Below are 12,118 nucleotides of genomic sequence, written 5' to 3'. Positions count from 1 at the left end.
GGAAAGAGCCTAAGTGTCCATCAACGGACAAATGGATCAAGAAGATGTGGTTTATCTATATGATGGAATACTACATGGCAATGAGAAACAATGAAATCTGGCCATGTGTAGCAACATGGATGGACCTTGAGGGTGTTATGCTGAGTGAAATAAGTCAGGCAGAGAAGGACAAATATATGTTTGCACGTATAGGAGGATTAGGAGGAACTTGACGGAGGACCAAGGGGGAGAAGAGGGGGGGAAGTGGTGGGGGAGAGGGAGAGAGGCAAACCATGAGAGACTCTTGAATGCTGACAAAGACAGAACTGATGGATGTAGGGGGGAGGGGGGATGGGCATGGAGGAGGGCACTCGTGGGGATGAGCACTGGGTGTTATGTGGAAACTAATTTGACAATAAACTATTTGTAAAAAAATAAATAAATAAAAACATCTCTCTGTTACACATACACACACACACAAAAAGAGTGTCAGAAAAAAGAATGTCAATACTCTACAAATTGATCTGATCTCTTGTGCAGCAGCAATTAATATCCCAATATAGGTTTGCAAGAAACATGACAAGCTAATTCTAAAGTTGATATGGAAGAGCAAAGACCCATAGACAGTCAAGATGCTCCTGAAGAATAAAGATAGGGAAACTGCCTTACCAGATATCAAGAATTATTAAGAAGTGATATTTACAACAGGATGTTATTCATGCTGGGTAAAGAATGGATACCAATAGTGCAACTAGAAATAGAATGATAAATGTATGAAAACCTCATCTATGACACAGTTGGCACTGTAGGTCATTGGGGAATGGTCTATGAAATACATAATTTCGGGACAGTTGGTCATCCACATGCTAGATCTCTACTTCCTACCACACATAAAATTTAACTTACGATGGATTACAGACTTCAGTATGAAAGATAAAACTTTTAAACTTCAGAAGAATATATAGAAAAATATCCTTATGATCTCAGGATAAGAAAATACTTCTTGGGGTGACTGCGTGGTGGCTCAGTCGGTTAAACATCCAACTTCAGCTCAGGTCATGATGTCACGGTTCGTGATTTCAAGCCCCGCGTCAGGCTCTGTGCTGACAGCTCAGATCCTGGAGCCTGCTTCAGATTCTGTGTCTCCCTCTCTCTCTGTCCTTCCCCTGTTCACATTCTGCCTCTCAAACATGAATAAACATTAAAAAAAAATACTTCCTTATCAAGACAAAAAAAAGCATTATTCATAAAGAAAAGATTAGTAAGCATGAGACCATTAAAATTAAGAATTTCTAATAAAAAGATACTGTAAAAAAATTAAATTAGAAACTAGGAGAAGATACAGGTGTCCCAGGAAACAAAACACTTAAATAGAATCTTTGAATTTTTCTTTAGTATTCAAACCCTAGTTGACTTTTAATTTTTTAAATGTTTTTATTTATTGAGAGGGGAGGGGCAGAGAGAGAGCAGGACAGAGGATCTGAAGCAGGTTCTGTGCTAACAGCAGTGACCCTGATGCAAGATTTGAAACTACCAACCAAGATCATGGCCTGAGCCCAAGTTGGACACTCAACCTACTGAGCCATCCTGGTGCCCCAAACCTTAGCTAACTTTTATATGAAAATCAGGAACCAAATAGATTCTGAAAATCTAGGTATTCTTCATTATTTGAACTCGGCTATCTGAATTTAGAAACTGTATAAATACTGACAACAAAGAATAATTTATTTGTAACATATACAACCAACCAAAGGTTAATATCTAGAATATTTGAAAAGCTAACTCCTACATAACAAAACCCAATAGTGTAACTAGAATCTTATAAAAGAAAAAAACTCTAGTGATAAATAAACACATGAAAAATGCTTAATCTCATTAATAATCAGAAAAATTCACCTTAAGGCCACAAAGAGTAACTATTTTATGTTCACCAGATTGGTAAAAGTTTGGTAAAACAAGTTATTGGTGAAGGTAGGAATTCTATGCAGTGCTGACACAGGTACAATTGGTACAATCACTTTGAAAAGCACTCTACCATTATCTTGCAAAACTGTACTTGTTCATTTCTACAGATCAGAAATCCCAATACTAGAAACTATATGCCCTGTTGAAAACCTTGCACCTAGACACCTGGAAACATGAGAATGTCCGTTGTAGGATTGTTCAAAATAACAAAAAACAGGAAACAATCAATTACTCATCAAAAGCAGAATAGATAAGTAAATTGTGCTATACTTATATAATTGCATAGTTGAACAGTTTTTTGTATAAACATGCCATACAATTCATCCATTTAAAGTGTATTATTCAATGGTTTTTTGCATATTCATATAACAGGTTTTTTTTGTGGTGGTGGCAGTAAAATATATATATCACAAAATTAATTAAAATTTTTTTGATGTTTATTTTTTGAGAGACAGAGAAACACAGTGCAAGTGGGGCAGCGAGTGAGGGAGACACAGAATCTGAAGCAGATTCCAGGCTTGGAGCTGTCATGACAACACAGAGCCTGATGTGGGGCTTGAACTCATGGGCCGCAAGATCATGACCTGAGCTGAAGTCGGATGCTTAACCGACTGAGCCACCCAGGCGCCACTAAAATTAACTACTTTACCATTTAAAAAATTTTTTTAAATGTTTTATTTATTTCTAGGAGAGAGAGAGAGAGAGACAGCGTGAACAGGGGAGGGTCAGAGAGAGAGGGAGACACAGACTGAAACAGGCTCCAGGCTCTGAGCTGGCAGTCAGCACAGAGCCCGACGCGGGGCTCGAACCCACGAACCGCGAGATCATGACCTAAGTGAAAGTCGGACGCTTAACCGACTAAGCCACCCAGGCGCCCCTACTTTACCATTTTTTAAAAGATTTATTTATTTATTTATTTATTTATCCTAATCCAAGTTAGCATATAGTGTAACAATGATTTCAGGAGTAGATTTCTTAATGTCCCTTACGCATTTAGCCCATCCCCCCTCCCACAACCCCTCCAGTAACCCTCTGTTTGTTCTCCATATTTAAGACTCTCTTATGTTTTGTACCTCTCCCTGTGTCCCTACCATCTTTGCTTCCCTTCTCTTATGTTCATCCATTCTGTGTCTTAAAGTCCTCATATGAGTGAAGTCATATGATATTTGTCTTTCTCTGACTAATTTCGCTTAGCATAATACCCTCTAGTTCCATCCACGTAGTTGCAAACGGCAAGATTTCATTTTTTTGATGGCTGAGTAATACTCCATTGTATATATATACCACATCTTCTTTATCTATTTATCCATCAATGGACATTTGGGCTCTTTCCATACTTTGCCTATTGTTGATAGTGCTGCTATAAACATTGGCATACATATGCTCCTTTGAAACAGCAGACCTGAATCCCATGGATAAATAACCTAGCAGTGCAATTGCTGGGTCGTAGGGTAGTTCTATTTTTAATTTTTTGAGGAACCTCTATACTGTTTTCGACTGGCTGCACCAGACTGCATTCCCACCAGCAGTGCAAAAGAAATCCTCTTTCTCTGCATCCTCACCCACATCTGTTGTTGCCTGAGTTGTTAATGTTAGCCATTCTGACAGGTGTGAAGTGCTATCTCATTGTGGTTTTGATTAAAAGATTTTATTTTTAAACAAGCTCTACACCCAGTGTGGGGGTTGAACTCATGACCCTGAGATCAAGAGTCATGTGCTCTATTAAGTGAGGCAGACAGGTGTCCCCACTTTAACCATTTGTAAGTATATAATTTGGAACATACATTCACAGTGTTGTGCAACCATTACCACTATTTCCAAAACCTTTTCATTACTTCAAACAGAAACTGTAACAGCTAAGCAATAACTCCCCATTTTTGCCTTTCCCAGTCCCCAGTCACCTCTAATCTACTTTCTGTCTCTGTGAATTTGCCTATTATAGATATTTCATATAAGTAGAAACTTAGAATATTTGTCCCTTTGTTTCTGGCTTATTTTATTTAGGATAATGTTCTGAAGGCTCATCCATATTTAGCATGTATCTGAACTTCATTCCGATGAACCTAGAGGGTATTATAAGTAAAAAGAAAGACAAATACCATATAATTTCCCTTATATGTGGAATAAAAAAAAAAGAAACTCATAAATACAGAGAACAAACTGGTGGTCACTAGAAAGGTGGGCGTTGGGGATGGATGAAATAGGTAAAGGGGATTAGGAGATACAAATTTCCAACTCTAAAGTAAACAAGTCACAGAGATGAAAACCAAAGTATAGGAAATAATACTGTATTAGGTTGTATGGTGACAGATGGTAACTACACTTCTCATGATGAACACTGCGTACAGAATTGTTGAAGCACTATGTTGTACACCTGAAACTAAAATAACATTGTCCACTACATTTCAATAATAAAAATGTTTTAAAAAGAACTTCATTTCCTTTTATGGTTGAAAATATTCCATTGTATGGATATATCACATTTTGTTTTTCCATTTATCTGTTGATGAACACTTGCGTTGTTTCCAACTTATGACTATTGTAAATAATGCTGCAACGAACATTGATATAGAAGTATCTGTTCAAGTCCTTGGATTTCAGTTTCTTTGGACAGATATGCTGGAGTGGAATTGCTGGATCATATGGTAATTCTAATGTTAGCTTTTTGAGGAACCACCAAACTGTTTTCCATAGCCCTTGTACCATTTTACTTTCCCACTGGTAACATATGAGGGTTCCATCTTGCCCACATATTTGCCAACAAATATTTTTTCTTCAATCTGTGGCTTACCTTTTCATTTTTTTGACAGTGTCCTTCTCAGAGCAGTGGTTTTTAACTTTAATCAAGTGCAGCTTATCAATTTTTTTTTCATTGATCTGCTGTCTGTGTTCTAAAAAGTCTTTGCCAATTTCAAAGTCACGTAGATTCTCTCCTGTGTTATCTTCTAAAAGTTTTGTAGTTTTGTGTTTTGTATTTAGGTCTCTGCTCCATCGAGTTAATTGCTGTGAACAGCAAAGAGTCTGAACACTTTTGGGTGTTCAGTTGGGTGTCCAATTGTTCCAGCACCATTTGTTGAAAAGACTATCCTTTCTTCATTAAGTTTCCTTTGATTCAGTAGTCTATTTCTGGGGTCTCTGTTCTGTTCCATTGATCTATTTGTCTTTCACCAATACCGCATTGTCTTGATTACAGTAGCTTTATAGTAATTGTTGAAGCTTGGTAGCGTTAAATCCTTTGACTTTGTTCTCCTTCAGTATTGTATTGGCTATTCTGGATCTTCTGTCTTTCCATATAAATTTTGGATCAATTATTTTTTTAAGTTTATTTATTTTGAGAGAAGGGGGGGGCAAAGAGAGGGAGAGACAGAATCCCAAGCAGGCTCTGTACTGACAGCACTGACGTGGGGTCAGTCTCACGAACTTTGAGATCATGACCTGACCCAAAATCAAGAGTCAGATGCTTAACCAATTGAGCCCCCAGGCACTCTTTCCCATATAAATTCTGGAATGAGTTTGTTGACATCTACAAAATACCTTGCTGGGATTTTGTATTAGATCTACAGGTCAATCTGGGATTGCATTAAATCTACAGGTCAAACAGGATGAATGGACATCCTAACAATATTGAGTTTTCCTATCCATGAACATGAAATATCTCTCCATTTATTTAGATCTTTTTTAATTTCTTTCATCAGAGTTTTGTTGTTTCCTCTCATATAAATATTATAAATATACCTGAGTATTTTTTCTTTCTTTGCTTTTTTGCAGGGAGGAGGTACTAATGTAAATGGCGTTGCATTTTTAATTTCAACCTCCAGTTATAGGAAAGCAATTGATTTCTGTGTATTTACCTTGTATCTACAACCTTCTTATAATCACTTATTAATTCCAGGATTAATTTGTTTGCTTTTTTGATGATTCTTTGGGATTTTCTAAATAGAAAATTATGCATCTATAAACAAAGTCAGTTTTACTTTCTCCTTCCCATTCTGCATATACCTTCCCCCTAACCCTTCTTATCTTATTGCATTAACTAGGACTTCTTGTCAATGTGGAATAGAAATGGCAAGAGTAAGGGCACCTCAGTGACTCAGTTGGTTGAGCATCCGACTTCAGCTCAGGTCATGACCTTGAAGTTCTTGAGTTTAAGCCCTGAGTCAGCCTCTATGCTTATAGCTTAGACCATGGAACCTGTTTCAGATTCTGTGTCTCCCTTTCTCTCTGCCCCTCCTCCACTCACACCCTGTTTCTCTCTCTCAAAAATAAATAAACATTAAAAAAAAGAAAGAAATGTCAAGAAGAGACAACCTTGCCTAGCTTCTGACCTTAGGGGAAAAGTATCTCACTTCTCATCATCAAGTGTCATGTGATCTGTATTTTTTTAAGCCATTGTTTATCATGTTAAAGAAGTCTCCTTCTATTCCTAGTTTTCTGGGAGCTTTTTATCATGAATGAATGTTGGATTTTTTTCAGACGCTTCTTCTGTATCTATTGATATGATTATATGATTGTTTTTCTGTAGCCTGTTGATTTAATGGATTACATTATTATTTTTTGAATGTTGAACCAGACTTGAATTAATAAATAAATTGCACTTGGTCATAATGGATAATTCTTCTTATGCTTTGTTAGATTCAATCTCTTAATATTTTGTTGAGGACTTTTACATCTATTTTTATGAAAGATATTGGTCTGTAACTTTCTTGTAATATGTAATTTAGATGAAATGGATAAATTCCTAGGAAGACATAAACTGATGAAACTCACTCAAAGAAGATACACTATTTTTTTTTAAAGTTTATTTATTTTGATAGAGAGAGCACGCACATGCAAGCAGAAGAGGGTCAGAGACAGAGAGGGAGAGAGAGGTTACACACTCTCAGCATGGAGCAGGGCTTAAACCAATGAACTCTGAGACAATGACCTGAGCCAAAATCAAGAGCTGGACTCCCCAACCAAATGAACCACCCAGGTGTCCCTACATATTATGAATATATGTAGAAAAAGCAAAGAGACTGAATTAGTAATTTTGAAATTTCCAACAGAGAAAAGCCAAAGCCTAAAGGCTTCATGAGTTAATTCTACTTAATATTTAAAGAATTAATACCAATTCTTCACAAATACTTCCAAAAACTAAGAGAGAACACTTCCTAACTCATTCTATAAGGCCAATATTACTCTGATAACAAAACTAATTAAAGACATCAAAAGAAAACTACAGACCAACATTTCTTATAAATATGGAGGTAAAAAATTCTCCACAAAATACTAGCAAATCAAATCCATCAACATCTAAAAAGGATTATACACCATGGACAGATGGGATTTAACCTAGGAAAGAATAGTTAATTGAACATCTCAAAAATTAATGTAATATACCATATTAATAAAGGGGAAATCCCATATCATCTTTATGGGTACAGAAAATTTTTTGATGAAATCAACACCCTTCAATAAAACTATCAAACAAAGTAGTACTAGGCAGAAACCTCAAGTTGATTGACAATAAACTATTTGTGAAAAATTTTAAAAATCAGGGTAGTTGAGGGACTTTTAGAACACATATCTCTGCATAGAGCTATATTTCCTCTCCATCAGAACTAAGGGAATTGAATCAGGATGGCCTAATACAGACCATGTGAGGTTCTGGAATCTTTGGGGGGACAGAGCACCCACCTACTATCAACACAGCCTTTTGAACAGAGCCAACTGCTATGTTTCTGAAAAGCCTTAGAAACCTTTCCATTGGCACAAATAAAGAAAAATAAAGAAAAATCTTCCTCCTTAAAAAAAAAAAAAGAAACCTCAAGTTGATAAAGGATGCTTATGAAAGGATACCATCAAGAAAGTGAAAAAAAAAACCCACAGAATGGGAGAAACGATATGCAAATCACCTCTCTAATAAAGGATATATAACCAGAACATATTAAAAAAAACTTTTACAGATCAACAATAAAAAGATAACCCAATTAAAAAGAGATATTAAGAAAATAATCCCATTTACAATTGCATTAAAAAGGATAAAATACCTAGGAATAAATTTCACCAAGGGGGTGAAAGACCTGTACTCTGAAAACTATAACACACTGATGGAAGAAGCTGAAGATGGCACAAATAAATAGATATGTTATACTCATGGATTGGAAGAATTAATATTGTTAAAATGTTTATACTGCCCAAAGCAATCTACAGATTTGATGTAATCTCTACCAAAATATTAATAGTATTTTGCACAGAACTAATACAAAGAATCCTAAAATTTGTATGCAACCACAAAAGACCCCCAATAGCCAAAGCAATCTTGAGAAAGGCAAAGCTGGAGGTATCTACAATCCCAGATTTCAAACTATACTACAAACCTATTGTAACCAAAACAGTGCAGTTTTGGCACTAAAATAGACATATCGATCAATGGAATAGAATAGAAAGCGCAGAAATAAACTCATATTTATAAGGCCAACTAGTCTAGGACAAAGGAGGCAAGAATGTGCAATTGGAGAAAAAACAATCTCTTCAATAAATGGTGTTGGGAAAACTGGACAGCTACATGCAAAAGAATGAAACTGGGCCACTTTCTTATATCACACTCAAAAATAAAATGGATTAAAGACCTAAATTTAAGACCTGAAACCATAAACCTCCTATAAGAAAAATAGGCAAGAAGCTCTTAGACATTAGCCTTAGCAATATTTTTCTGGAGCCATCTCCTTAGGCAAGGGTAACAAAAGCAATAATAAACCAATGAGACTATATCATTCTAAAAAGCTTTTGCACAGCAAACTATCAACAAAATGAAAACACAACTTACTGAATGGGAGAAGATACTTGTAAATGCTATACCCAATAAGGAGCTAATATCCAAAGAATATAAAGAGCTTATACAACTCAACACCAAAACAACAACAACAACAACAAATAATCCAATTTAAAAATGGGCAGAGGACCTGAAGAGACATTTTTCTAAAGAAGACATACAGATGACCAACAGATACATGGAAAGATGCTCAACATCACTAGTCATCATCAGGGAAAGACAAATCAAAACCACAAGGAGCACCTCACACTAGTCAGAATGACTAATATCAAAAAGACAAGAAATAACAAGCGTTGGCAAGGATGTGGAGAAGAGGGAAAACTTGTGCCCTATTGGTGAGAATATAAATTGGTGCAGCCTCTATTGAAAACAGTATATGGAGGATGCTCAAAAAATTAAAAACAGAAATACCATACAATCCAGCAATTCCATTACTAGGTATTTACTGAAAGGAAACAAAAATACTGGTTCAAAAAGAATATTCACCCCTACGTTTACTGCAGCATTATTTACAAGAGTCAAGATATGGAAGCAACCTAGATATCCATCAATAGTGAATGAATAAAGGAAATGTGGTGTATATATACAATGGAATATTACTCAGCCATAAAAAGAATGAAATCTTGCCATTCACGATGACATGTAAAGACCTAGAGAGGAGTATGGCAAGTGAAATAAGTCAGAGAAAGAGAAATACTATATGATTTCACTTATATGTGGAATCTAAAACATAAAACAAAACAAACAGAAACAAACTCCTAAATTCAGAGAACAAACGGATGTTTGCCAGAGAGGAGAGGTGTGGGGGGATAGATGAAACAGGTAAAGGGAATTACAAGGTATAGGCTTCTAGTTATAAAATAAATAACTCATGGGATGAAAGTACAGCATAGGGCATATAGTCAATAATATTGTAACACCTTTGTATGGCAACAGATGATAACTACATTTTGGTGAGCATTTCATAATGTATAGAATGGTCAAATCACTATGTTGTGCACCTGAAAAAAATAGGCAAAGGATTTGAATGGAAAGACCTCCAAAGGAGATATAAAAATGGCCAATAAGCACATTAAAAAATGCTTATCATTAGTAATTAGAGAAATGCACACCAAAATCACAATGGGATATCACTTCACATTTGCTGGAATGGCTATAATAAAAACAAAAAAGACAGACATTAACAAGTGATGGCAAAGATATGGAGAAATTCGAACCCTCATACATTCCTGGTAAAAATGTCAAATGGTTCAGCTGCTTTGGAAAACAGTTTGGCTGTTCCTCAAAATGCTACACATAAAATTACCACATGACCTACCAATTCTAAGCATCGGTATATACCCAAGAGAAATGAAAACGTGTGTACAAAATATACACAGATATACATAGCAACATTATCCATAATATCTAAAACATGGAATCAACCTAAATATCCATCAATGGACAAGAAAATGTGGCATATCCACAGAGTGGGATATTATTTGGCATAAAAAAATAAAGTACTGACATATGTTACAACATGAATAAACCATGAAAACATTATGCTAAGTGAAAGAAGCAGTCACAAAAGACCACATATCTCATTTATGTGAAATGTCCAGAACAAGCAAACCCAGAGAAGACAAAACAGATTAGTGGTTGCCAGAGTCTGGCATTATGGGGGGAGGGGGGAGAAGTGTCAGCCAATGTGCATGGGGTTTTTTGGGGGGATTTTGAAAATGTTCTACAGTTAGATTGGGTGATAATTAACTCTGTGTACTAAAAACTATTGAATTGTATACTTTAAAAAGGTGAATTAATTAATGATATATTAAATATATCTCATGAAACTGTTTTGAAAAATGTAGAGAGAATGGGCGCATTACCCAGCTTCAATCACTATCAATTTATGACCAATCTTGTTTCATCCCTGATGCTGCCACCCTACTACCACTCCCACACTGGATTATTTTTAAAGTATCCAGGTATTATTTCTTCTTCAAATATTCAGTACTTTTTCAGTAACATCCAGTAGTATCTTTCCAAAAGACAAGGACTCTTTAAAAATATATATGGTACCATTATCACATCTAAAAATTTTTAAATAATGTCTTAACATAATCAAATATCCTATGTTCTAATGTCCCTCAGTTCTCTCATAAATGTGATGTTTTAAACAGCTGCTTCATGCAAATCAAGATGTACTACACATTGTATTTCATTATTTGTCTTTCATATTTCTGTGTATTGATAAACTCTCCCTCTTTCCTTTTTCTTGCAATTTATTGAAGAAGTGGGTTATTGTGTAGTTTCCCACATTCTGGATTTTGCTGATTGCAGTACTGTGTGTCATTTAACATGGTCACTATTATACAGTGATTCACTTCTAGATGCTTGCTGCCAGGTACACTATAAATATGAGTTAATTCATAGTGCATCAATATAGTTGCCATTCCTGCAGTGCTTACTAAGCACCACTCCTTTGTAGCTTACTTGACACAAATTATCCTATTTAATCTGTATAACAACCCAGTGTGGTATGTATTATTGTCTCCAGTCTAGAGATAAAAAGAGCTTAGAGAGGTTAAAAAAAAAATGTTCACAGTCAACCAGGCCGTAATTATTTGGGTTCAAACCCAGGTTTGTGTGATGTTACAACACATACTTCTATCCATGACATGATAACATCCCCATCCTTTGCCTACGGCTATGGTTGTTTGCTTTTATTAACTCTGAGAAGCAGACCTTCAGTCCATTCAAAGAACTCACTTTTACATTTTATCTGTAACATGTAGAATGGTTTCAGCTTGAAGTAACAGAAAACTCCATCTCAAATTGATTCATCAATACAGATATTTATTATCTCATATAGCAAGAAATCCAGAAGTGGGGCAACACCAGTTCTGATTGGTTTACTGACTTAACAATAACATCACCAACCCAGGTTCATTCTGACTCTTTACTCTGACATCATCAGTGTGCTGGCTTCCTAAGGGACCACTTTCAGTAACACAGCCAGATGCAACAATATCCAGTGGAGATGGTGGCATGTTTCCCTGTATGTCTCTGTTGAAGAACAAGAAAATCTTTCCCAGGATTTCACAGACCTCTCCTCAGGTCTCACATACCAGAACTGGGTTCTGTGCCCACCCCTAACCTCTCACTGGTCAGTCAAAAGGATCTTGCTCAGGATAGTTTAGGAGTGTACCTCTGAGATGGTAATAGGGTTACCTTCCCTAATAGTGAAACACATTTATACAGACTTCTGTAAAGAAGGAGGACAGATGAATGGATGTTGAGTACTTGCTATATGTTCTTAATGAGGTATACTACATATTTCATTGTGAATAATGAAGATACTTCATTATAACTGCCACACAG

At 35.9% G+C, this 12,118-nt stretch overlaps 1 protein-coding gene across 1 annotated transcript in view; it reads left to right on the top strand.

Annotated features, from left to right (window-relative positions):
• Nucleotides 1–12,118, top strand: part of TMOD2 (tropomodulin 2) — an 82,627-nt gene that overhangs the window by 6,157 nt on the left and 64,352 nt on the right. The window lies entirely within an intron of this gene.

Source organism: Hyaena hyaena, unplaced genomic scaffold (genome assembly GCF_003009895.1).
Source record: "Hyaena hyaena isolate Hyena2069 unplaced genomic scaffold, ASM300989v1 scaffold_120, whole genome shotgun sequence".
In the NCBI taxonomy this organism is placed as follows: domain Eukaryota; kingdom Metazoa; phylum Chordata; class Mammalia; order Carnivora; family Hyaenidae; genus Hyaena; species Hyaena hyaena.
This window is presented reverse-complemented; position numbering and strand designations above follow the sequence as displayed.